Raw genomic sequence first — 27,143 nt, 5'->3', positions numbered from 1 at the left:
AGAAGATTGAAATGGACAGGTCCCTAGGCTTAATCTGAACTCTTTCTTTGGTTTCCAGGTGTCACACCTCAGAGGCCTGGGTTCGAAGAACAGCACATGGGGCTTTCCTGAGGCACCATACAGAACCTCTCTCATCTCCACTTGGGGAGCTTTCTTATTGGAGCTGTATCAAACCCTTCAGCTAGGCGAATTCTGTAGGGCCCCTGAAACACCAGCACATTCTAAAATCCCCATGGAAAAAAAGCCACAATATGCCCCATCCTCAGAAGAGTCCATTTCAACTCAGCACCCTGGGTAGTTGGCCCCAGAGCCAGCAGATCAAACATGTCTTGTCACAAATAGCCAATGAGAATGCAAGGTATGCTGTACAGGCATCCATCCTTCGAACCCTGCTCTCAAGTCCTTCCATATGGGACATCCTTTTAGCCATCCAAAAGGACTGGACTGTCCTGTAGAAGGAAACATTGTGGTTTGGAGCAACTCACAAACTCAGTGTGGGAAAACCGCAGTGGCCTCATGAGGCCCCTGTTTCATGAAGGTGCCATAATGGACAATATCTCCAGCCTCAGCCAATGTCTGATTGTCACCCTGAGTCCAGATGCAGGAGATCCTGGTTCAGCCTCTGCAGAGTGGGCCTGCCATGCCTTTGTCCCCAAACCTCACCCTAGCTTGTGTTTTCAGACTTTTGTCCTCACACTCCTGGCCCACAAGCCCTCCCAATTGGGAATTCTGGGTCCACAATGAAGCACTCTACCTGACCCCAGGAGATAAACATTGTCTGTACTGTTGAGCAGAAACCCCAAGTGAGGATCAAACTGCTTGGCCCTCGGCAACACCCCAATTGCATAGGCTACCCTATGCACTAATGCTCTGTCTTACATAGCCTGAGCCTATACTGTCCGACAGACACCCAGACAGCTGGTTGCACACCCAGCATATTGCACCCACAATGGCAGTAGGCTATCATTCCTTCTCAACCTGGGCTTTCAGGCATCAAAACCTAGACCTTATCTCCAATCCCTGCACAGGAGGAACCTAATGCACAAGTCAGAACTCCTCATTCCCCATGGCAAGAAACCTTGATGTTGGCAGTGAGTCAATCCTTCAGTGTAGGAGAAACCTGCATGACTCATGAGGCCACGCCCATGCTTGAGGGCCGCCTTGGGCACAAACACGCATTGTGACCCTCAGTGTGAGTCCCTTATTCAAGTAACACCTCTCAGTGGCTGGACCAAGAGCCCGCATATGGGGCTAGCCTTGCCCATAGGCACCCAGGCCTAACCAGATGGTGGGTATTCCAGATGTCAGTACCCACTGCTCTGCTCTAGAATCCCTCTACTGGGTGTACACCTGTGGCACAAAACAGTACTGTTCCCTTCCCATAGAATGACCCCAAACACTTGGGAGCTTGGCCAATCCCCAGAGAGAAAGACCCTTCCATTGCCCATGAGGCAACCCCTACATTAAATGGCCATTGTGGGACTACTTCAGCTAGCAGGAGATCAGCTAGAGAGCTTATCTAAAGATTGCAACCACCTGCAAATCCATCGGCAGATCGAAGAGAAGAAGAAGAGCAATTCTACAACCAGAAAAACAACCACTTTCTGAAAGGTAGGACTGGCGGAGAAGTAAATCCAAAGCAACGGGAAGATAGACCCCGGGGGGGAGGGGTTGGCTCCCGGCAAGCGGCGGAGCAATGGAGCACAAAATTCGGGACTTTTAAAAGTCTGTGCCACTGAGGGACATCGCTCCAGAGGCTAAACCGGGGCGAAGCCCATGCGGGGTTGGTGGCCTCGGGTCTCGCAGGGTCACAGAAGGATCGGGAGTGTCTGAGTGTTGCAGAGCTTGCAGATATTGGAATGGGAAAGCCGGCTACTGAGACAGAGCCGACAGTAAGCCCGCAGGTCGGTGTTGCCTTGAGCCAGTCGCGGGCTTGGTGAGCTCGGAGTGCGGCCGGAGGTTGGGCAGACGGGAGTTACTAGGAGTTGTTCGCTGAGGGTGCACTGGGGAGCGGGGCCCCAGGCTTTTGGCTCCTCCGGGCCAGAGACCAGGAGGCCGCCATTTGTGTTCCCGTCCTCCGGAACTCTACGGAGAGTGCTCAGGGAACAAAAGCTCCTGAAAGCAAAGCCCAGCGGATCACTCAGCCCGGCCCCTGGTAAGGGCGGTGCAATTCTGCCTGGGGCAAAGATACTTGAGAATCACTACAACAGGCCTCTCCCCCAGAAGATCAACAAGAAATCCAGCCAAGACCAAGTTCACCTACCAAGGAGTGCAGTTTCAATACCAAGGAGAGCAGCAGAATTCCAGAGGAGGAGAAAACAAACGACGGAACTCATGGCTTTCTCCCTGTGATTTTTTAGTCTTGCAGTTAATTTAATTTTTTTTTCTTCTTCATTTTTTTCTCTTCTTCTGCTAAATTTATTTTAAACTTTTACCCTTTTCTTTTTTAACGTTTTTTAACTAGTTTATATAATATATATATACATATATTTTTTCTTTTTTTACTTTTTTTATTCGTTTTTTAATTCTTTTTTTTCTTTTTTTTCTTTCTTTATTTTTGAACCTCTTTCTATCCCCAAATCAGAAGAGATCCCATTCTCTTCAATCTTTTTTTTAATTCTTTTTTTAATTCTTTATTGAATTTTTAATTGAATCTCTTTTTTTTAATTCTTTTTTTTTTCTTTCTTTATGAAACTCTTTTTATCCCCAAATCAGAAGAGACCCCAATCAGAAGAGATTGGGAGATCCCAATCAAAGGAGATCCCAATCAGAGGAGATCCCTCACCCAATCGAGAGGGGGCAGAAATCTCCCCTCATGATTTGGGATCTCTTCTGATTAGGTTAAAGCATATTTTCCTGGGATTGTTGCCACCCTTTTAGTATTTTACTTGCTCCTTCATATACTCTTAGCTGGACAAAATGACAAGGCGGAAAAATTCACAACAAAAAAAAGAACAAGAGGCAGTACCGAAGGCTAGGGACCTAATCAATGCAGACATTGGTAATATGTCAGTTCTAGAGTTTAAAATGACAATTCTCAAAGTTATAGCCGGGCTTGAAAAAGGCATGGAAGATATTAGAGAAACCCTCTCCAGAGATATAAAAGCCCTTTCTGGAGAAATAAAAGAACTAAAATCTAACCAAGTTGAAATCAAAAAAGCTATTAATGAGTTTCAATCTTGGAGTCTCTCACTGCTAGGATAAATGAGGCAGAAGAAAGAATTAGCAATATAGAAGACCAAATGACAGAGAATAAAGAAGCTGAGCAAAAGAGGGACAAAGAGCTACTGGACCATGAGGGGAGAATTCGAGAGATAAGTGACACCATAAGACGAAACAACATTAGAATAATTGGGATTCCAGAAGAAGAAGAAAGAGAGAGGGGAGCAGAAGGTATACTGGAGAGAATTATTGGGGAGAATTTCCCAATATGGCAAAGGGAACGAGCATCAAAATTCAGGAGGTTCAGAGAATGCCCCTCAAAATCCATAAGAATAGGCCCACACCCCATCACTTAATAGTAAAATTTACAAGCCTTAGTGACAAAGAGCAAATCCTGAAAGCAGCCCGGGAAAAGAAGTCTGTAACATACAATGGTAAAAGTATTAGATTGGCAGCTGACTTATCCACAGAGACCTGGCCGGCCAGAAAGAGCAAGCATGATATTTTCAGAGCACTAAACAAGAAAAACATGCAGGCAAGAATACTATATCCAGCTAGGCTATCATTGAAATTAGAAGGGGAGATTAAAAGCTTCCAGGACAAACAAAAACTGAAAGAATTTGCAAACACCAAACCAGCTCTACAGGAAATACTGAAAGGGGTCCTCTAAGCAAAGAGAGAGCCTACAAGTGGTAGAACAGAAAGTAGCAGAGACAATATACAGTAACAGTCACCTTACAGGCAATACAATGGCACTAAAATCATATCTCTCAATAGTTACCCTGAATGTTAATGGGCTAAATGCCCCAATCAAAAGACACAGGGTATCAGAATGGATAAAAAAAACAAAACCCATCTATATATTGCCTCCAAGAAACTCATTTTAAGCCCGAAGACACCTCCAGATTTAAAGTGAGGGGACGGAAAAGAATTTACCATGCTAATGGACATCAGAATAAAGCAGGAGTGGCAATTCTTATATCAGATCAATTAGATTTTAAGAGAAAGACTATAATAAGCGATGAGGAAGGACACTATATCATACTCAAAGGGTCTGTCCAACAAGAAGATCTAACAATTTTAAATATCTATGCCCCAAACATGGGAGCAGCCAACTATATAAGCCAATTAATAACAAAATCAAAGAAACACATCCACAATAATACAATAATAGTACGGGACTTTAACACTCCCCTCACTGAAATGGACAGATCATCCAAGCAAAAGATCAACAGGGAAGTAAAGGCCTTAAATGATACACTGGATGAGATGGACATCACAGATATATTCAGAACATTTCATCCCAAAGCAACAGAATACACATTCTTCTCTAGTGCCCATGGAACATTCTCCAGAATAGATCACATCCTCGGTCCTAAATCAGGACTCAACCGGTATCAAAAGTTTGGGATCATTCCCTGCATATTTTCAGACCACAATGCTCTGAAGCTAGAACTCAACCACAAGAGGAAGTTTGGAAAGAACACAAATACATGGAGACTAAACAGCATCCTTCTAAAGAATGAATGGGTCAACTGGGAATTAAAGAAGAATTGAAAAAAATCATGGAAACAAATGATAATGAAAATACAACGGTTCAAAATCTGTGGGACACAACAAAGGCAGTCCTGAGAGGAAAATATATAGCGGTTTAAGCTTTTCTCAAGAAACTAGAAAGGTCTCAGGTACACAACCTAACCCTACACCTAAAGGAGCTGGAGAAAGAACAAGAAAGAAACCCTAAGCCCAGCAGGAGAAGAGAAATCATAAAGTTCAGAGCAGAAATCAATGAAATAGAAACCAAAAAAACAATAGAACGAATCAACGAAACTAGGAGCTGGTTCTTTGAAAGAATTAATAAAATTGATAAACCCCTAGCCAGACTTATCAAAAAGAAAAGAGAAAGGACCCAAATAAATAAAATCATGAATGAAAGAGGAGAGATCACAACTAACACCAAAGAAATAAAACTATTATAAGAACATACTATGAGCAACTCTACACCAACAAATTTGACAATTTGGAAGAAATGGATGCATGCCTAGAAACATATAAACTACCAAAATTGAACCAGGAAGAAATAGAAAGCCTGAACAGACCCATAACCAGTAAGGAGATTGAAACAATCATTAAAAATCTCCAAACAAACCAAAGCCCAGGGCCAGACGGCTTCCCCGGGGAATTCTACCAAACATTTAAAGAAGAACTAATTCCTATTCTCCTGAAACTGTTCCAAAAAATAGAAACGGAAGGAAAACTCCCAAACTCATTTTATGAGGCCAACATCACCTTGATCCCAAAACCAGACAAGGATCCCATCAAAAAAGAGAACTATAGACCAATATCCTTGATCAACACAGATGCGAAAATTCTCACCAAAATACTAGCCAATAGGATTCAACAGTACATTAAAAGGATTATTCACCACGACCAAGTGGGATTTATCCCAGGGCTGCAAGGTTGGTTCAACATCCACAAATCAGTCAATGTGATACAACACATCAATAAAAGAAAGAACAAGAACCATATGATACTCTCAATAGATGGTGAAAAAGCATTTGACAAAGTACAGCATCTCTTCCTAATCAAAACTCTTCAAAGTGTAGGGATAGAGGGCACATACCTCAATATCATCAAAGCCATCTATGAAAAACCCACCGCAAATATCATTCTCAATGGAGAAAAACTGAAAGCTTTTCCACTAAGGTCAGGAACACGGCAGGGAAGTCCATTATCACCACTGCTATTCAACATAGTACTAGAAGTCCTAGCCTCAGCAATCAGAAAACAAAAGGAAATTAAAGGCATCCAAATCGGCAAAGAAGTCAAATTATCACTCTTCGCAGATGATATGATACTGTATGTGGAAAACCCAAAAGACTCCACTCCAAAACTGCTAGAACTTATACAGGAATTCAGTAAAGTGTCAGGATATAAGATCAATGCACAAAAATCAGTTTCATTTCTCTACACCAACAAGACAGAAGAAAGAGAAATTAAGGAGTCAATCCCATTTACAATTGCACCCCAAACCATAAGATACCTAGGAATAAACCTAACCAAAGAGGCTAAGAATCTATACTCAGAAAACTGTAAAGTACTCATGAAAGAAATTGAGGAAGACACAAAGAAATGGAAAAATGTTCCATGCTCCTGGATTGGAAGAATAAATATTGTGAAAATGTCTATGCTACCTAAAGCAATCTACACATTTAATGCAATTCCTATCAAAGTACCATCATCTTTTTCAAAGAAATGGAACAAATAATTTTAAAATTTATATGGATCCAGAAAAGACCTCGAATAGCCAAAGGGATATTGACAAAGAAAGCCAAAGTTGGTGGCATCACAATTCCGGACTTCAAGTTCTATTACAAAGCTGTCATCATCAAGACAGCATGGTACTGGCACAATAACAGACACATACATCAATGGAACAGAATAGAGAGCCCAGAAATAGACCCTCAACTCTGTGGTCAACTAATCTTTGACAAAGCAGGAAAGAATGTCCAATGGAAAAAAGACAGCCTCTTTAATAAATGGTGTTGGGAAAATTGGACAGCCACGTGCAGAAAAATGAAATTGGACCATTTCCTTATACCACACACAAAAATAAACTCAAAATGGATTAAGGACCTCAATGTGAGAAAGGAATCCATCAAAATCCGTGAGGAGAACACAGGCAGCAACCTCTTCGACCTCAGCCGCAGCAACATCTTCCTAGGAACATCACCAAAAGCAAGGGAAGCAAAGGCAAAAATGAACTGTTGGGATTTCATCAAGATCAAAAGCTTTTACGGGGCGCCTGGGTGGCTCAGTGGGTTAAGCCACTGCCTTCGGCTCAGGTCATGATCACAGGGTCCTGGGATCGAGTCCCGCATCAGGCTCTCTGCTCAGCAGGGAGCCTGCTTCCTTCTCTCTCTCTGCCTGCCTCTCCATCTACTTGTGATTTCTCTCTGTCAAATAAATAAATAAAATCTTTTAAAAAAAAAGATCAAAAGCTATTGCACAGCAAAGGAAACAGCTAACAAAATCAAAAGACAACTGACAGAATGGGAGAAGATATTTGCAAACGACATATCAGGTAAAGGACTAGTGTCCAAAATCTATAAAGAACTTAACAATCTCAACACCCAAAGAACAAATAATCCAATCAAGAAATGGGCAGAGGACATGAACAGATGTTTCTGCAAAGAAGACATCCAGATGGCCAACAGACACATGAAAAAGTGCTCCATATCACTCGGCATCTGGGAAATACAAATCAAAACCACAATGAGATATCACCTCACACCAGTCAGAATGGCTAAAATCAACAAGTCAGGAAATGACAGATGCTGGCGAGGATGCGGATAAAGGGGAACCCCCCTACACTGTTGGTGGGAATGCAAGCTGGTGCTACCACTCTGGAAAACAGCATGGAGGTTCCTCAAAATGTTGAAAATAGAACTGCCCTATGACCCAGCAGTTGCACTACTGGGTATTTACCCTAAAGATACAAACGTAGTAATCCAAAGGGGCACGTGCACCCGAATGTTTATAGCAGTAATGTCCACAATAGCCAAACTATGGAAAGAACCTAGATGTCCATCAACAGATGAATGGATCAAGAAGATGTGGTATATATACACAATGGAATACTATGCAGCCATCAAAAGAAACAAAATCTTGCCATTTGCGACAACATGGATGGAACTAGAGCGTATCATGCTTAGCGAAATAAGTCAAGCGGAGAAAGACAACTATCATATGATCTCCATGATATGAGGAAGTAGTGATGCAACATGGGGGCTTAAGTGGGTAGGAGAAGAATCCATGAAACAAGATGGGATAGGGAGGGAGACAAACCATAAGTGACTCTTAATCTCACGAAACAAACTGTGGGTTGCTGGGGGGAGGGGAGTTCGGAGAAGGGGTGTAGGATTATGGACATTGGGGAGGGTATGTGCTTTTGGGTAAATTGGAAGGGGTGGTGAACCATGAGAGAGTATGGACTCTGAAAAACAATCTGAGGGGTTTGAAGTGGCGTAGGGGTTGGAGGTTGGGGTACCAGGTGGTGGGTATTGTAGAGGGCACGGCTTGCATGGAGCACTGGGTGTGGTGAAAAAAATAATGAATACTGTTTTTCTGAAAATAAATAAATTGGAAAAAAAATGGCCATTGTGGACACAACACCCAGAGACAAAAGCCTAAGCAAACGCCTCCCACTCGCCCTCCTTTCATATCCATAGGAGCTCCCCTCATGGACTGGAGATCAGGCCTGCCATAACCTTGGTCCCAAACCTGAGAAAAGTTTGTGTTTTCAGACATCTGTCTCCACAACCCTAGCAAACACAGCCTCCAGCCTGGGTCCTCTGGAACCATACCACAGGACTGTGCCTGCACTCTCCTAGGAAACTGTGCCCATTCCATTGGCCAAAACCCTACAGAATAGGAGAAACCTCAAGGCCCTTGAGGAAATCCCACTACTGTAAGCCGCCCTGTACAAACAGAGGCATTCTGACACAACCTGAGCAATTACCTCCACGCAGGCATGCAAAAAGATGTCCAGAGAGACAGAAGATTGAATCGGACAGGCCCCTAGGCCTTAATCTGAACTCTTGCTTTGGTTTCCAGGTGTCACTCTTTAGAGGCCTGGGTTCAAAAACCAGCATATGGGGATTTCCTGAGGCACCGAACAGAATACCTCTCGTCTCCTCATGGGAAGGTTCCTTGTTGGAGCTGTGTCAAACTTTTCAGGTTGGAGAATCCTGCATATTCCCTGAGCCACCGCCACATTCCAAGGTCTCCATGGCCATCAACCCACATTATGACCCATCCTCAGGAGAGTCCATTTCAACTCAGCCCTTTGGGTAGCTCGCCCAAGAGCCCGCAGATTGAGCCTGCCTTACAACGACCAGCCAGTGGGAATATGAGGTGGTGTTTCCAGGCATCAATGCTTAGATCCCTCCTCTCGAGTCTTTCTGTATAGGGAATCCTTCAACCATCCAATAGGATTTGATTGTCCAGGATAAGGAAACCTTGAGGTTTGGAGTAGCTCACTACTCCCATCGTAGGGAAACCTCCCTGGACTCATGAAGCCCCCACCCCCTTCAGGAAGGGGCCATCATGGACACAAACTCTAGCCTGAGGCAGTGTCTCATACTCGCCCTGACGTCAGATGCAGGAGATCTCGATTCAGCCTCTGCAGAGTGGGCCTGCCGTGTCCTCGGCTCGAAACCTCACGCTAGCTTGAATTTTTCAGACTTCCTTCCTCACACTCCTGGCAAACAAGCCCTCCAGACTGGGAACTCTGGAACCATAATGCAGCCTTCTGCCTGCCCAGCAGAAGAAAAACTTTGCACCAAGGGGCTCTCCGGAAACCCCAAATGAGGATCAACCTGCTCGGGCCTTGACCGTACCCCAAATGCATAGACTGCCTTGGGCACTAATGCTCTCTTTGACACAGCCTGAGGCCAGACGTCCCCACAGACAAGGAGACAGCTGGCTGCACACCGAGCACATAGGACACGCCATGGCCTTATGCCGTCATCTATTCTCAACCTGGGTTTTCAGACATCTGAACCTAGACATTATATCAAATTGCCACGCAAGTGGGTACCTGAAGCACAAATCAGAAGTCCTCCTTCCCCATGGATGGAAAGCTTGCTGTTGGCATGGAGTCACACCTTCAGGGTAGGAGAAACCTTCATGGCCCCTGAGGCCACACCCAAACTTGAGTGCTGCCTTGGAACCAACTTGCATTGTGACCCTCAGCGTGAGCCCATGTCAAAGTAAGGCCTCTCAGGGCCTGGACCAAGAGCCCGCATATGGGGCTTGCCAAGACCCTATGCTCCCAATCCTCACCAGAGTTCGAGTTTTCCAGTAGCCTGTACCTGGGACTCTGCAATGGAATCCTTCTCTTGGAGACACCTGAGCCAGACAACAGGACTCCACCCTTCCCACAAAATGACCCCAAACTCTTGGGAGCTGGACCAAATCTCCAGAGAGGGATACTCGTCCATAGTCCCTGAGACCATCCCTACATTCCACGGCAATCCTGGAAACAAAATCCAGAGACAATAGCCTGAAGGACCGCCTCCCACTCACCCTTCTGTCATAAGCTGAGGAGCTCCCCTCTCGGTTTGTAGATTCGGCCTGCCATACCCTCGGCGCCACACCTAAGCCGAGTTTGTGTTTTCAGATTTCTGTGCCCTCAGCCTGGACCCACACAACCTCCAGGCTAGGGCCTCTGGAGCCACACTGAAAGATTGTGCCTGTTGTTAGGGTCCGTGATCAAAGGAATGAGACTGATACAAAGCGAAGGTCAAGCAAAACTTTATTTCGCGCCAAGCATCAGGAATCAAACTACCGGTCAGAGCTACCTCTTACGAAAAGGCGGTGACGATGAACCCAACAAGGTCACTTCCAAGAAGGCCACTCTGGACGAGGCCGCTCTAGATGACGCTGCTGCTCCGCAGATGAGGCGGCTCCATGATTGGAGCCATTCCCAAGAAGAGGCCGCTCCCAAGACAAGGCCACTGCTCAATGAAGTTGCTCCCCGGACAAGGCCGCTCCCAAGAAGAGGCTGTTCTGGACAAGACCATTTCCTGGATGAGGCCACTCCCAATGACGAAGAAGCAACAATGACAAGGAGGACAACCCAGATGACACAGACTCTGCTCCCCACGATGCTACTCTGACCAGGCTTCCACCCGGAGGAAGCCACCACTGCGGACAAGGCCACTTGTGGTTCAGGGTGGCGAGGCATTTTGCAGCGAGGCTGCTGGTGTCTAGGGGCCGTTGGCATCTCAGGGCTACTCACGCCTCCAGACCGCTGGCATCTAGGGGCTGCAGGTGTCAGGACCGACTGCTGGCATCTAGGGTGTGTAGGCATCAGGACCGCAGGCGTCGAGGGACTGCTGACAACTGGACCGCAGATGTCTCAGGACCCCAGGCGTCGAGGGACCGCTGACAACTGGACCGCAGATGTCTCAGGACCGCAGGCGTCGAGGGACCGCTGACAACTGGACTGCTGGGCCACCGTTGGAGGCTGGAGGCTGGACCGCCAAACGCGGTTATAGCTCTTACAAGAGCTGTTACAGCTCTTCTATACACCGTTGACACCCCTGCTCTTCTGCGACTTCCACCGCTCTCCGCTCCACTTCACCGCTCTCCGCCGACTTCACCGCTCTCCGCGGACTTCCACTGCTCTCCGCCGACTTCACCGCTCTCCGCGGACTTCACCGCTCTCCGCCGACTCCATCCCTCCTGTAGCAGCCGCTGCTCTCCTGCAGCAGCCCCCGGCCCTCCTGCAGCAGCCCCGGCTCTCCTGCAGCAGCCCCCCTTGGCAGCCTGGCAGAGCAACCTTTATGGGGGTGGTTAAGCCCCGCCCCTACACAGGTGGCCAATTGAATTCCAACCTTCCCAGTGGATATACATACGGCCTACTGATTGGATGACTCCACTCAGTCTGCCCCACCCTTACATTCCCCCCTTTCCTTTGGAGATTAGTCAAATCCTTGACTTTTCAGCTTGTTCTATGTTATTTCAAGCATATAAGGTAAATATTTTGTCATTTCTTTAGTATAGCAACAATACACTCACAGTTTCTTTAGTCTTAGTTTCAGTCCATGGTCAGCAGGGTCCTTTGGCTGCATTTCCCATTTCTGGAGGGCATCCTTACTCTCAGCTCGTTTGACATGACCCGCATGAACCCAGGCCCTGATGCCTTCCACTTTTACTGCCGTGGGGGTGGTTAGGATAACAGTAAATGGTCCCTTCCAACGAGGCTCCAAATTCCCCACTTGATAGCGACGTATCCAAACCAAGTCCCCGGGTTGGTAAGGATGTGGTTCCACCGTCTCTGTTCCAGTGTGGGCAACTCGGATTCCTGTATGGGCTTTTTTTAAGACAGATTGTAATGCCTGCAGTGACTGGAGTACATACTGATCCGTCATTTCTGCTAGGGCAACCTCCTGTAGCCGAGGACAGAGTGGGGGTGGTCTCCCAAACAATATTTCAAATGGGGTCACCTTGCTTAAATAAGGTGTACATCGGGCTCTAAGGAGGGCAAAAGGAAGGAGATCTACCCATCCACCGCCAGTTTCCAGAATTAGTTTTGTCAAGGTCTCTTTAAGAGTCCGATTCATTCTTTCTACTTGCCCCGAACTCTGGGGCCTGTATGCACAATGTAATTTCCAATTTGTGCCCACAGCCTTGGCCAATGCCTGTGAGACTGAACTTACGAATGCAGGGCCATTGTCTGACCCAACTGCAAGAGGCAGCCCGAACCTAGGAATTATTTCTTCTAGTATCTTTTTTGCTACTACCCCTGCGGTCTCATGCTTGGCAGGAAAAGCCTCCACCCAGCCTGAAAAGGTATCCACAAAAACCAACATATACTTGTGCCCATATTTTCCAGGTTTCATTTCTGTAAAATCTATTTCCCAATAAATTCCTGGTTCCTTACCTCTTTCTCTTTTCCCTCTTCCCATTTTAGTTCTTCCTACATTAACTGCCTGGCATTGGGCACATCTATCAACTACATCCTGAACCATACGACCTAATTTAGAAACCTGGAACTGTTTGCCTATAAGCTCCTTGTACCCAAACTTCCTCTCCAGATAGTTTTCCCATAGGTTTAAGTAACGATGAAAATTGGGCCCCTGTGTCTACCAAAAAATCAACTGATTTCCCCTCCACTTCAGTTTTTACCCGAGGTTCGGGGAGGGGTTCCGAACCATGGCCCCTTCAATCTCTGGTGGCAAGCATTGCCGTCTTCCTTTTAGGGCACTCCCTGGCCCAATGTCCTTTTTCTTTACAGTAAGCACACTGATTGGAATCTAAGTCTTCCCGCCTGCCTTCTCTCTGCTTAGGTTTTTCCTTCCATTTACTATCCCCTAGCCGTCTCCTCCCCGCCTCATGTAATGTCAAAACCTTAACCAATTTTTTTGTCTCTTTTTCATCCTCTTGTGCATCCCTGTTGTTAAATACCTTTTCTGCTATTCCCACTAACTCAGTCAGATTTTTTCCTTCAAATCCTTCGATTTTCTGAAGTTTTCTCCTTATATCTGGGGCTGACTGACTTGCAAAAGCAAGATTCATTGCCCTCTGATTTTCAGGTGCCTCAGGATTGATCGGGCTATACATTTTATAGGCTTCAATTAGCCTTTCTAGGAAGGCTCCTGGAGACTCATTTTTACCTTGAGTCACTGTACTAATTTTGGATAAATTTATGGGTCTCCTTGCAGCTGCACGGAGGCCTCCCAATAGAGCCTGGCGGTAGAAACGTAAGCTCTCCTTACCTTCATCAGAGTTTGGATCCCAGTCGGGAGATTCCCTCGGGCAGTAGTCCTCCATCCGGCGGGGATTGAGGTCCCTGCCAAGTCTCTCGCTTATCACCTTATGGGTTTCTCGCATGATGCAATCCCGTTCTTCCCCATTAAAGAGAGCCATAAGGAGCTGTTGAACATCTACCCAGGTGGGTTGATGAGTAAGAAAAACAGTTTCCAAGAGGCTAATTAAATCCTGAGGGTGATCAGAAAAGGATTTGTGTTGGGTTTTCCAGTTATAGATGTCAGAAGAGGAGAAAGGGATATAGCTTAAGTAAGGCCGCCCTCTCCCCTCTGGTAGAGCAACCTCACGAAGGGGCAGCATCGGCGCAGACCGTACCAGTGAGGTAGAGGAAGGCTGAGGAGGATAGGGGAAAGGGGAAGGATCAGGGCAGTCTCGCCGCATGGTGATCCCATAGGTGGACCCCGACCGTGTATGAGGTGGACTTGTAAAGACATTTTGGGACCGAGAGTCAGATTTAGAAGACAAATAAAGGGGGGTGAATTCCGCATCCTCCATATCTGATGGAGGTAGAACGGTCTTCTTCCCTGAATCCCCCTTATCTGCTTGTTCTGGTTTTGGTGCTCCAACCTGCCTTAGAGGGAGAGAAATAATTTCATTAGCAGGTGGAAGATGGGACTTGAGCCATGACGGTGGCTCTTCTATCAGGTATCACCAGGCCACAATATATGGTACTTGGTCTCGATGTAGATCCAAGACCTCACTCAGGGTAGAATATATCTGAGTCAAAGCAAACGTTCCTTCCGGTGGCCACCCTGTGGAGAAATTGGGCCATTCTAATTGACAGAGTGTTTTTAGTTTTCCTGGATAAACCTTATCACCTGACTGAGTGGCTTTACCTTGAAAATCCTTGAAATGTTCAAGAACAAGACCTAGGGGTGTCACAGGCCCCTTATTCTCTGTTTGTCCCATTTCTCCAAATACAACAAACAGCACAACAGACAACAACAAAAGAACAAGACAAAAACAAACGTAGACCCAGTGATCCTTATCCAGAGCCTGCTGCTGGGGGGGGCTTTTTTGGTCCACAAAACACCACACAATAGATAACAAAAGAACCAGACAAAGACAACTGCAGACCCAGCGATTCTTACCCAAAATTTGCCACTTATGGCGGCTATTTTCATCTTTCGCCCGCCCAGGGGGACTCGAACACCCTGACTGCGCAGGGGGACTCGAACCCCCCGACCGCCCAGGGGGACTCGAACCCCCCGACCGCCCAGGGGGACTCGAACCCCCTGACCGCGCAGGGGGACTCGAACCACCCGACCGCGCAGGGGGACTCAAACCCCCTGTCGATCTATCAGCAGAGGGATGGGGCGTCCCCGCATCCACTCCAGCCCTGGGGAGCATGGCTGCGTCCAGCTTCTCCCCGGTGGGCTATACCCTGGAGCTCCAACCAGACAGACGGATAGGATCCCAATACCTCGGAACCCAATACTTCGAAACCCAATACCTCGAAACCCAATACCTCGAAACCCAATACCTCGAAACCCAATACCTCCAAACCCAATACCTCCAAACCCAATACCTCGGAACCCAATACCTCCAAACCCAATACCTCCAAACCCAATACCTCGAAACCCAATACCTCCGGAGGCTTTCCCTAAAAATTCTGATGCTGGCTCAGTTCTCGTCGTTTGATCCCGGACGAGACCCCAAATGTTAGGGTCCGTGATCAAAGGAACGAGACTGATACAAAGCGAAGGTCAAGCAAAACTTTATTTCGTGCCAAGCATCAGGAATCAAACTACCGGTCAGAGCTACCTCTTACGAAAAGGCGGTGACGATGAACCCAACAAGGTCACTTCCAAGAAGGCCACTCTGGACGAGGCCGCTCTAGATGACGCTGCTGCTCCGCAGATGAGGCGGCTCCATGATTGGAGCCATTCCCAAGAAGAGGCCGCTCCCAAGACAAGGCCACTGCTCAATGAAGTTGCTCCCCGGACAAGGCCGCTCCCAAGAAGAGGCTGTTCTGGACAAGACCATTTCCTGGATGAGGCCACTCCCAATGACGAAGAAGCAACAATGACAAGGAGGACAACCCAGATGACACAGACTCTGCTCCCCACGATGCTACTCTGACCAGGCTTCCACCCGGAGGAAGCCACCACTGCGGACAAGGCCACTTGTGGTTCGGGGTGGCGAGGCATTTTGCAGCGAGGCTGCTGGTGTCTAGGGGCCGTTGGCATCTCAGGGCTACTCACGCCTCCAGACCGCTGGCATCTAGGGGCTGCAGGTGTCAGGACCGACTGCTGGCATCTAGGGTGTGTAGGCATCAGGACCGCAGGCGTCGAGGGACCGCTGACAACTGAAATGCTGGGCCACCGTTGGAGGCTGGAGGCTGGACCGCCAAACGCGGTTATAGCTCTTACAAGAGCTGTTACAGCTCTTCTATACACCGTTGACTCCCCTGCTCTTCTGCGACTTCCACCGCTCTCCGCTCCACTTCACCGCTCTCCGCCGACTTCACCGCTCTCCGCGGACTTCCACCGCTCTCCGCCGACTTCACCGCTCTCCGCGGACTTCACCGCTCTCCGCCGACTCCATCCCTCCTGTAGCAGCCGCTGCTCTCCTGCAGCAGCCCCCGGCCCTCCTGCAGCAGCCCCGGCTCTCCTGCAGGAGCCCCGGCTCTCCTGCAGCAGCCCCCCTTGGCAGCCTGGCAGAGCAACCTTTATGGGGGTGAAGCCCCGCCCCTACACAGGTGGCCAATTGAATTCCAACCTTCCCAGTGGATATACATACGGCCTACTGATTGGATGACTCCAGTCAGTCTGCCCCACCCTTACACCTGTCCTCTCCAAGGACACTTTGCCCAATCCATTGACCACAACCCTACAGGTAGGGAAAACCTCCAAGGCCCCGAGGCCATCCCAATAGTGTAGCCTGCCCTGGAATCAGAGGGGCACTCTGGCACCAGTTGAGCTACTATCTCCACTTAGACACTCAGACGGTGTTCTCAGATACAGAAGATTGAAATGGACAGGCCCCTAATCCCTCATCTGAACCCTAGCTTTGGTTTCTAGGTGTCCACCCTCAGAGGACTGGTTTTGAAGACCAGCATATGGGGATTTTCTGAGGCACCAAACTGAATCCATCTCGTCTCCATATGGGAAACTTATTGGAGCTGTTTCAAACCCTTCAGGTAGGAGAATTCCGCAGGGCCCCTGAAACACCAGCACATTCCAAGGTCTCCATGGACACAAACCCACATTATGACGCATCCTCTGGAGAGTCATTTCAACTCATCACCCTGGGTAGCTTGCTCCAGAGCCAGCAGATCAAACATGTCTAGTCATTAATGGCCAATGGGAATATGAGGCATTCTGTACAAGGATACATCCTTCTAACCCTGCTCTCCAGTCCTTCCGTATAGGACGTCCTGGAGCCATCCAACAGGACTCGACTGGTCCCGCAGAAGGAAACCCTGTGGTTTGGAGCAACCTCCAAACTCAGCGTGGGAAAACTTCCTTGGCCTCATGAGGCCCCCGCTTCATGAAGGTGCCATGATGGACACAAACTCCAGCCTCAGCCAACGTCTGATCCTCACCCTGACTTCAGATGCAGGAGATTTCATTTCAGCCTCTGCAGAGTGGGCCTGCCATGCCCTTGGCTCCAAACCTCACACTAGCTTGTGTTTTCAGACTTTCGTTCTCACACTCGTGGCTCACAAGCCCTCCCTACTGGGAATTCTGGGGCCACAACGAAGCACTCTGCCTGCCCTCTAGAAGAAAAACATTGTCTATGGCATTGCCCAGAAACCCCAAATAAAAATCAACCTGCTCGGCCCTTGGCAACATCCCGATTACATAGGCTAACCTAAGCAATAATGCTCTGTCTTACATAGCCTGATCCCAGACCTTCAGAAAGACACCGAGACAGCTGGCTGCACATCCAGCACATCGGACCCCCCATGATATTAGGCCATTCATTCCTTCCCATTGACCTATTTGTCTTCCTGGAGGTATATTCTGAGACTGTGTCAGACTGTGCATTTTTTCTCGAGTAGCCTATGAAATTGGGGTGGGCTAAGGGGCCTTGCAGGTTTCTCCTAATCTGGTGGGTTGGGGAAACTGAGACGGGCTGAGATTCCTCGGGAGAGCAGGCCCAGTGATTTGGTGTGGCCCTGGAGGCCACATCCTGGAGGGCATATGGGTCGGGACTTTGTGTCCAAAGTCTTCAGACACAATCTCCGGTAAGAGTTAGGGGCGAGGTGATGGCAGACCCGATCTGCAGACTCTGAGGGCAGCTCCTCGTGATTTGAAATTCAGATGGCCTGGAGTCAGGAGCACAGGCTTTTCTGTCTGGATTGTTTGTCTAAGATGGCCATGAAATGGTGGGGTGGCCTCACATGGGTCCATGTGAGATTCTACCTCTCTGGGAATTCTGCCCTGCACCCAAGGGTTCGGTGTCTTTCAGGGGGATGGGGGGAGCGCAGTTTTCCATGTCAGGGGTCCTGTACAAACAGGCATTCCAGAGATGGGTTCTGGGTCCGGGAGCCTGGATCACCCCAACAAGGCTTAGGATTTGGTCCTAGGGGCATGGCAGGCCCGCTCTATGTTCTCCCGGTACAACTCCAGAGGGGCTTGTTGGAAATGGTTCACAAGCTGAAGGTCACAATGCCTATTTGTGCCCAGATGCCAATCCTGTGTGGGCGTGGTCTCACGGCCCGTGCTCCTGGTTCCCACTCTGAGGGTTGGCCAGTCATCTCAACATTCAATTTTCCTGCCATTGGGAAGGAGGTGTCCTTTTTTGTGCTTCAGGGTCCCCAATGGGCAGGGATTTGAGCTAAGTTCTAGGACAGGTACCTGAATACCCAGATTGCTTCGAGATGAGGTCCTCGGGCCAAGGCAGGACCCACCTGCAGGAAATGGGGCCCGCTGTTTGGGTGGCTGACAGGAGGTCGGGCTCGAGCTTTGTCAGACAGAGAATTTGTGCAGAGGGCGGCCTATGATATTGGGGTGCCATTGAGAGGTTTGCAACTGGATCCTCATGTGGGGTTTCTGCGCAGACCCTTAGGGCACTTCTTTCTGGTGAGTAGGCAGATGGCTGCATTATGGCTCCAGAATACACATGATGGAGGGCTTGTGGGTGAGGAGTGTGAGGACAGAAGTCTGAAAACACAAGCTATGGTTAAGCTCAGTGCTGAGCACATGTCCGTTCTAAAGTACAACAGTTGTTCCGAGATCTCCAGCACCTTGTCGAGGATCAGATACCTGCTCACGCTGGAGTTTGTATCCATGATATCCAAGGAATGGTGGGGTGGCCTCAAGAATTCTTATAGATTTTTCCAAGCTGGAGCTTGTGAGTTGCTCCGAACATCAAGGTGTCCTACTGCGCGACAGGAGAAGTCCGCTTACAGGGATCGAAGTTCCCCCATATGGAAGATTAGATAGCAGAGCTCTCTGAATGGAGGCCTGGGAAGCCCATCTCGCATTACCATTGCAGCAGAGGAACAGGGTAGGCTTGATCCAAAGACACTGATTCCAAGTTCCAAGTGATCTGTGTTGAGGGAAGTTCTCAGTCTAACAGGTCCCAATGCTGCTTGGTGTACAGGGAGAACTTAGAATGTGGTGGCAGCTCTCAGGCCATGCGGGATTCTCTATCCTGAAAATTAGACCCAGTTCCCAGGAGCCAGTTTTCCTTCTCGGGACAGGAGGGGTTCTCTTGTGTGGCTCAGGGACCACATGTTGGATCATATGTTGGATTTTAAGGCCTATGTTCCCAGAGGCCTGAATACCTAGGCTAGGGTTCTGATGAGGTTGTATGGGCATGTCAAGTTCAACCTTCGGATTCAAGGCCTTTGACCTGCGTGTCTTCCTGGAGGTAGGTGCGGAGGCTGTGTCAAACAGTGCATTTTTTCCAGAGCGGCCTATGAAATTGAGGTGGGCTCAGTGGCCTTGCAGGTTTCTCCTAATATGGAGGGTTTGGGCAACTGAGACGGCAGAGTTTCCTCCAGAAAGCAGGCCCAGTGATGTAGTGTGGTTCTGGCGGCCCCATCCTGTAGGGCATGTGTTTAAGGGGTCTGGGACCAAATTCTTCAGACACAAAATTGGGTAAGAGTTCAGAGAGAGGTGATGGCAGACCCTATCTGCAGACCCTGAGGGCAGCTCCTCAGGATTTGAGATTCGTGCGGCTGGGAGGCAGGAGCAAAGACTTTTCTGCCTGGATTGTGTTTAGGCTGGCCTCGGAATGGTGGGGTGTCCTCATGTGTCCATGGGATATTCTACCTCTCTGGGGATTCTGCCCGGCACCCAAGAGTTTGGTGTCTTACTGGGGGAAGAAAAGAGCACGGTGTACCGTGTCTGGGTTCCTTTCAAATCCAGGATTCCAGAGATGAGTTCTGGGTCCTTGTGCCTGGATAACTCCACAAAGACTTAATATTTGGGCCTAGGGGCATGACAGGCCTGCTCTGTGGGGACCTGGTCCAGTTCCCACAGGGACTTGTTTGAAATGGTTCTCAGGGTGAGGGTCACAATGCCTGTTTGTGCCCAGCTGCCCATCGAGAGTGGGTGTTGTCTCTTGTTTCATGCACCTGGATCCCAATCTGAGTGTTGGACCACCATCTCAACATTTAGTTTTCCTGACATGGGGGAGGAGGAGTACTCTTTTGTGCTTCAGGATCCCCCATGCGCAGGAATTTGAGCTATGTTCTGGGATAGGTATGTGATTACCCAGGTTGGTTTGAGATGAAGGACTCAGGTCAAGGCAGGTCACACCAGTCGGATATGGGGTCCGCTTTCTGGGTGGCTGCCAGGAGGTTTGGGTTGGGGCTGTGTCAGACATAGCATTAGTGCACAGGGTAGCCTATAATATTGGGGTGCCATAGAGGGCCGTGCAGGTGGATCCTCATGTGGGGTTTCACGCAGACCCATAGGGCACTTCTTTCTAGTAGGCAGGCAGAAGGCTGCATTGTGGCTCCCAAATTCCCAATATGGAGAGCTTGAAAGCGAGGAGTGTGAGAACAGAAGGCTGAAAATACAAGCTAAGGTTAAGCACAGTGTCGAGCACATGGCCGTTCCAATGTGCAGCAGTTATTTTGAGATCTCCAGCACCTATGAACAGGAAAGGGTCAGATTTCTGCTCATGATGGAGTTTTTATCTATGATGGCCAACAAACGAAATATCCAGCACCTCAGTAAGGGTGGATGTCAGATGTGCTCACACTGGAATATGTGTCTATGATGACCGAGAAATGGAGGAGTAGCATCCAAATGCCTTGGAGGATTCCTCACGCTGATGCATGTGAGATGCTCCAAAAAGCAAGGTTGCTTTTTCCTCTGGACAGGTGGAGTATGGATCTTTGTTCCAGTGTCCCCCATGTGAAAAGTATGGGTAGCAGAGCTCTTCTGCATGGATGCCTAGAAAGCACACCTCCATTGACAAATGCGGCTGAGGAACATGGCAGGTTCTTTAGGGTGGCTCTGGGGCGAAGTACCAAGGCCTTGAGTTGACATGGAATCTCTTGCAGATGGGTCACAATGCTGGTTTGTTAACAGGTAGATCTTAGAATGTGTTGGTGGCTAAGATGCCATGCAGGATTCTCCTACCTGAGGGTTTAACACAGGTCAAAGAGCACGGTTCCCTTCTGGGGACAGGAGATGTAGTGTTATGTGGCTCAGGGACCACATGTTGTATCATAAGCTCGTATTCAAGCACAGGCCTCAGAAGACAGATGCCTGAATCCAAATCTAGGTTTCCAATGAGGTCCCAGGGGCATGAGAGGTTCAATCTTCAGACTCAGGACAGTTGACATGGGTTTCTGCCTGGATGTAGGTGATCAGGGTGCTTCAGACTGTGCACTTGTGTCCAGAGTATCCTCCAATATTGGGGTGGCCTCAGGGGCCTTGCATGTTTCAACCTACTCTGGAGGGTTTGGGTAACTGTGACAGGCACAATTTCGATGAGTATGACAGGCACAGTCCTGTGGTGTAGCTCCAGAGACCCAATTCTGGAGGGCATATGAGCCATGGTTTTGGGAGAGAAGTCTGCAAACACAAACTCGGGTTAGGGTTAGTGGAGAGGTTATCACAGGGCAATGTATAGACCTGGAGCAGTAATTTGAGTGACTAGAAGGCGGAAGCACAGGCTTTTATATATGGATTGTGTGTCCAGGATGGCCTCAGAATGCAGCTGTTGTCTCATGGGTCCATGGGAGATGTTCCTCTCTAAGGATACTGGTGGCTCCCAATATTTTGATGGCTTTCCGGGAAGGGAAGAGTGCTATTTTCAATCTTAGGGGTGCCCCAAAACAGGGATTCCAGAGATGGGCTCTGTGTCTGAGCACCTGGAAAAATCCCACCAAGGGTTAGGATTTGGGCCTATGGGCATACCAGGCCTGCAATGTGGGATCCTGTTGTAACTGAGAGGGCTTGTTTGAAAGCATGCTCACGCTGAGAGTCACAATGCCTGTTTGTGCCCAGGGCGGCCCTCAGGAGTGGGCGTGGTCCAATTACCCATGTGCTGGCTCCCACCCTGAGGGATGGACACCCATTCCATTGGCCTGCTTTCCAGTCATGGGGAAGGAGGAATTCTCTATTGTGCTTCAGGTTCCCCCATTGTCAGGGATTCCAGCAAAGGTGTGGGGACAGATGTCTGAATACCAAGGATGCATAGAGATGACAGATTTGGGCCATGGCCATTCTCACATGCTGGATACGGGCCCCGCTTTCTGGGTGGCTGACACGAGTTCTAGGCTCAGGCTCTGAAGACACAGCACTTGTGGCCAGAGAACCCTGTAAATCGGGGTTTACTTGAGGACCTAGCATACTGATCCTCATGTGGGGTTTCTGCGCAGACTCATGAAGCACTTCTTTCTGTGAGGCAGGCAGAATGCTGAGTTGTGGCTCCATAATTTCCTATCAAGAGGACTTAGGGCCAAGTAGGGTGAAAATGCAATTTTAAACACCAGCTACGCTTAAATTGAGTGCCAAGCGGAAGGCAGTTCCAATGTTCAGCAGCTCATAGGAGATATGCAGCACCTGAGTAAGGGCAGATGGGAGATGTTTGCTCACAGTGGAGTTTGTATCTATGATGACCGATAAATGGACGGGTGGCTTCAAGAGGCCATGGAGGATTACCCACGCTTAGGATTGTGAGATGCTCCATACAACAAGGTTTCCTTCTAATGGACAGGAGGAGTCTGGTTTGTTTCCTTCAGGGTCCCCCATGTGGAAAGTTTGGGTAGCAGATCCCTCCCGCATGGATTACTGGAAAGCACACGTCCAATGACCATTGCAGCTGAGGAAAATGACAGGTTCATTTTGGTGCTTCTGGGGCCAATTACCAAGGCCTTGAGTTGACTTGGAATCTCTTGCAGAGGTGTCCCAATACTGGTTTGTTACAAGGGAGGTCTTAGAATGTGCTGGTGGCTAAGGGGCCATGAAGGATTCTCCTACCCCAAGGGTTTGGCACAGGTCGATGTGCACAGTTTCCTTCTCGGGAGAGGATATGTTCTGTTTTGTGGCTCAGGGTACATATGTTGTATCCTAACTTGGTATTCAAGAACAGACCTCTGAGGACAGATGCTTGAAACCTAATCTAGGGTTCCAATGATGTCCTAGGTGCACGTCAGGTTCAATTTTCTGACTAAGGACCAATGACTTGGGTGTCTGTCTGGATGTAGGTGATCAGGGTATTTCAGATTGTGCATTTTCATCCAGATCTACTTCCAATATTGGGGTGGGCTCAGGGGCCTTGCAGGTTTCTCCTAATCTGGAGGCTATGGGAATTCTGCTGCTCTCTCCTTGGTATTGAAACTGCACTCCTTGGTAGGTGAACTTGGTCTTGCCTGGATTTCTTGTTGATCTTCTGGGGGAGGGGCCTGGTGTAGTGATTCTCAAGTGTCTTTGCCCCAGGCGGAATTACACCACCCTTACCAGGGGCCAGGCTGAGTGACCTGCTTGGCTTTGCTTTCAGGAGCTTTTGTTCCCTGAGCGCTTTCCGTAGAGTTCCGGAGGATGGGAATACAAATGGCGGCCTCCTGGTCTCCAGCCCGGAGGAGCCGAGAGCCCAGGGCCCCGCTCCCCTGTGCGCCCTCAGCGAACAGCTCCTAGTAACTCGCATCTGCCTAACCTCCGGCAGCGCTCCGAGCACACCGAGCTTGCGACCGGTTCAAGGCAACTCCGAGCTGCGAGCTTACTGTCGGCTCTGTCTCTGCAGCCAGCTTTCCCGTTCCAATATCCGCAAGCTCTGCGACACTCAGACACCCCTGATCCTTCTGTGACCCCACGGGACCTGAGGTCACTCCGACCCCGTGTGGGCTTCACCCCGGTTTAGCCTCCGGAGCAATGTCCCTCAGCGGAGCAGACTTTTAAAAGTCCTGGTTTTGTGCTCCGTTGTTCCGCCGCTTGCCGGGAGCCGGCCCCTCCCCCCGGGGTCTATCTTCCCGTCGCTTTGGATTCACTTCTCCGCCAGTCCTACCTTTCAGAAAGTGGTTGTTTTTCTGTTCCTAGAATTGCTGTTCTTCTTCTCTTCGATCTGCCGATGGATTTGCAGGTGTTTGCAATCTTTAGATAAGCTCTCTAGCTGATCTCCTGCTAGCTGAGGTAGTCTCAGCCTGCTACTTCTCCGCCATCTTGACTCCTCTCCCCTCTGGAGGCTATGGGAAACTGTGATGGGCACAGTTTCTTTGGGGATGGCAGGCCCAGTCCTGTTGTAAGGCTCTAAAGACCCCATCCTGGAAGGCATGAGAGCCATGGATTTCAGAGGGGAGTCTGCAAACACAAGTTTGGGTTAGGGATAGTGGCGAGGTGATCATAGGGCCAAAGCATAGATCTATTGGGCAGCATATCAGGAACTGTAATTAGGGTGACTGGAAGCTGGTAACACAGGCTTTTCTATCTGGATGTGTGTCCAGGATGGGCTCGGAATGTAGGTGTTTTCTCATGGTTTAATGGGAGACTTTTCCTCTCTAAGGATCGTGGTGGCTCTCCATAGATTTGTGGCTTTTTCAGAGTAGAAAAGAGTGCTCTTTTCCTTCTTAGGGGTACCCCAAAACAGGATAGAGTGCTGTTTTCCAACTTAGGGGTACTCCAAAACAGGGATTGAGAGATGGGTTCTGGGTCTGGGCGCCTGGAAAATCCCACCAAGTTTTAGGATTTGGGCCTAGGGGCATTCCAGGCCTGCAATGCAAGATCCTAGTGGTGTAAATGAGAGGGCTTGTTTGAAAGCATGCTCAGGCACAGGATCGCCATGCCTGTTTGTGCTCAGGGGGGCACTCCGGAGAGGGCATGGTCTCTTTGGCCATACAACAGGCTCCCATTTTGAGGGTTGGACACCCATCCAAACAGCCAGGTTTCCTGCCTTGGGAAGGAGGAGTATTCTATTGTGCTTCAGGTTCCCCCAATGGAAGGATTCCAGCAAAGTCTGAGGAAACAAGCCAGAATGCCAAGGATAGGTAGAGATGATGGACTTGGGCCATATCTAGCCCACATGCTAGATATGGGACCCACTCTCTGGGTGGCTGACACTAGTTCTGGGCTCTGGCTCTGTCCGAAACAGCACTAGTGGCCAGGGCAGCCTACAAATCGGGGTTCCTTCAAGAGACGAGCTGATTGATTCTCATGTAGGGATTCTGGGCAGACTCAGCAGGCACTTCTTCTTTCCATGGGGAAGGCAGAATGCTGCATTGTGGCCTCAGAATTCAATATCAATAGACCTTGGGGACCAGTACGGTGAGGATGGAATTGTAAACACAAGCTATGGTTCAATTCAGTGCCAAGCAGAAGGCAGTTCAAATGTGAAGCATCTTTTTCGAGATATCCAGCACCTGAGTAAGGGCAGATGTCAGATTTTTGCTCACAGTAGAGTTTGTGTCTTGATGACCGACAAATGGAGGGGTGGCGTCAAGATGCCATGGGGGATTTCCTACACTGAGCCTTGTGCGATTCTCCAAATAGCAAGGTTTCCTTCTACTGTAATGGTGGAGTCTGGATTGTTTGCTCCAGGGTCCTGCATGTGAAAAGTTTGGGTAGTAGAGCTCTCCTGTATGGATGCCTGGACAGCACACCTCCATTGAGCATTTCAGCAGAGGAACATGGCAGGTTTGTTCTGGTGCCTCTGCGGTGAATAACCAAGGCCTTGAGTTGACATGGAATCTCTTACAGATGGGCCACATGCTGGTCTGTTACCAGTCAGATCTTAGAATGTGCTGGTGGCTAAGGTGTCATGCAGGATTCTCCAACCCTGAGGATTTGGCACACGTCAACAAGCACGGTTTCTTTCTCAGGACAGGAGATGTTCTGTTGTGAGGCTTAGGGACCACATATATCATATGTTGGTATTCCAGAACAGGCCTCTGAGGACAGATGCCTGAAAACCTAGTCTAGGGTTCCAATGATGTCATATGGGCATGGCAGGTCAATCTTCTGACTCAGGACCTTTGACATGACTGTCTGAAGGGATGTAGGTGATCAGGGTGTTTCAGACTGAAAGTTTTCACCAGAGCGACCGCCCATATAGAGGTGGGTTCAGGGGATTTTCAGGTTTCTCCTAATCTTGAAGGTTTGAGCAACTGTGACAGGCACAGACAAGTGGAGACTGGTTTATTTGCTTCACGGTCCTCCATGTGGAAAGTTTGAGTAGCAGAGCTCTACCGCATGGATGCCTGGAATGCACACCTCCACTGACCATTGCAGCTGATTAACATGGCTCTAGGGGGAGTACCAAGGCCTTGAGTTGAGAGGTAATCGCTTGCAGATGGGTCAAAATGCAGTTTTGTTACGAGGGAGATCTTAGAATGTGCTGGTGGCTAAAGGGCCGTGCAGGATTCTCTCACCCTGAGGGATTGACACAGGTCCAAAGAGCACAGTTTCCTTATGGGGATAGGAGATGTTCTGTTGTATGGCTCAGGGACCACATGTTGTATCATACATTGTTATTCCAGAGCAGGCCTCTGAGGACAGAGGCCTAAAAACCTAATCTAGGGTTCCAATGAGGTCCTAGGGGCATGTCAGGTTCATTCTTCTGACCCAGGACAAATGACTTGGGTGTCTGCCTCAGTAGAGATGATCAGGGTGTTTCAGAAGCACATTTGCATCCAGACTGGCCTCCAATATTGGAATGGGCTCAGGGGCCTTGAAGGTTTCTCCTAAACTGGAGGGTTTGGTCATATGTGATACCCACAGTTTCCTTGGGGATGGCACGCACAGTCCTGTGGTGTGGATCCAGAGACCCAATCCTGGAGGGCATGTGAGGCATGGTTTTGGGAGAGAAGTCTTCAAACATAAACTCGGGTTAGGGTTATTGGTGAGGCGATCATATGCCCAATGCATAGACCTGGAGGGCAGCTCATCAGGAACTGTAATTATGGTGACTCGAAGGCGGTAGCACAGGCTTTTCTATCTGGATTGTGTGTCCAGGATGGCTTGGAATGCAGGTGTGGTCTTATGGATCCATGGAATATTTTTTTCTCTAAGGATCCCGGCGGATCCCAATACTTTGTAGGCTTTTTCAGGGAAGGGAAGAGAGCTGTTTTCCATCTTAGGGGTGTCCCAAAACAGGGATTCCAGAGAAGGACTCTGGGTTGGGCATATGGAAAATCCCACCAAGGGTTAGGATTTGGGCCTAAGAGCATACCAGGCCTTCAAAGCTAGATCATGGTGGTGCAACTAAGTAGGCTGGCTTGAAAGCATGCTCAGGCTGAG

The sequence above is a fragment of the Neovison vison genome, chromosome 7 (assembly GCF_020171115.1).
Source record: "Neovison vison isolate M4711 chromosome 7, ASM_NN_V1, whole genome shotgun sequence".
Lineage (NCBI taxonomy): Eukaryota > Metazoa > Chordata > Mammalia > Carnivora > Mustelidae > Neogale > Neogale vison.
The sequence above is the reverse complement of the archived record's forward strand: the minus strand, read 5'-3'. Positions refer to the sequence as shown.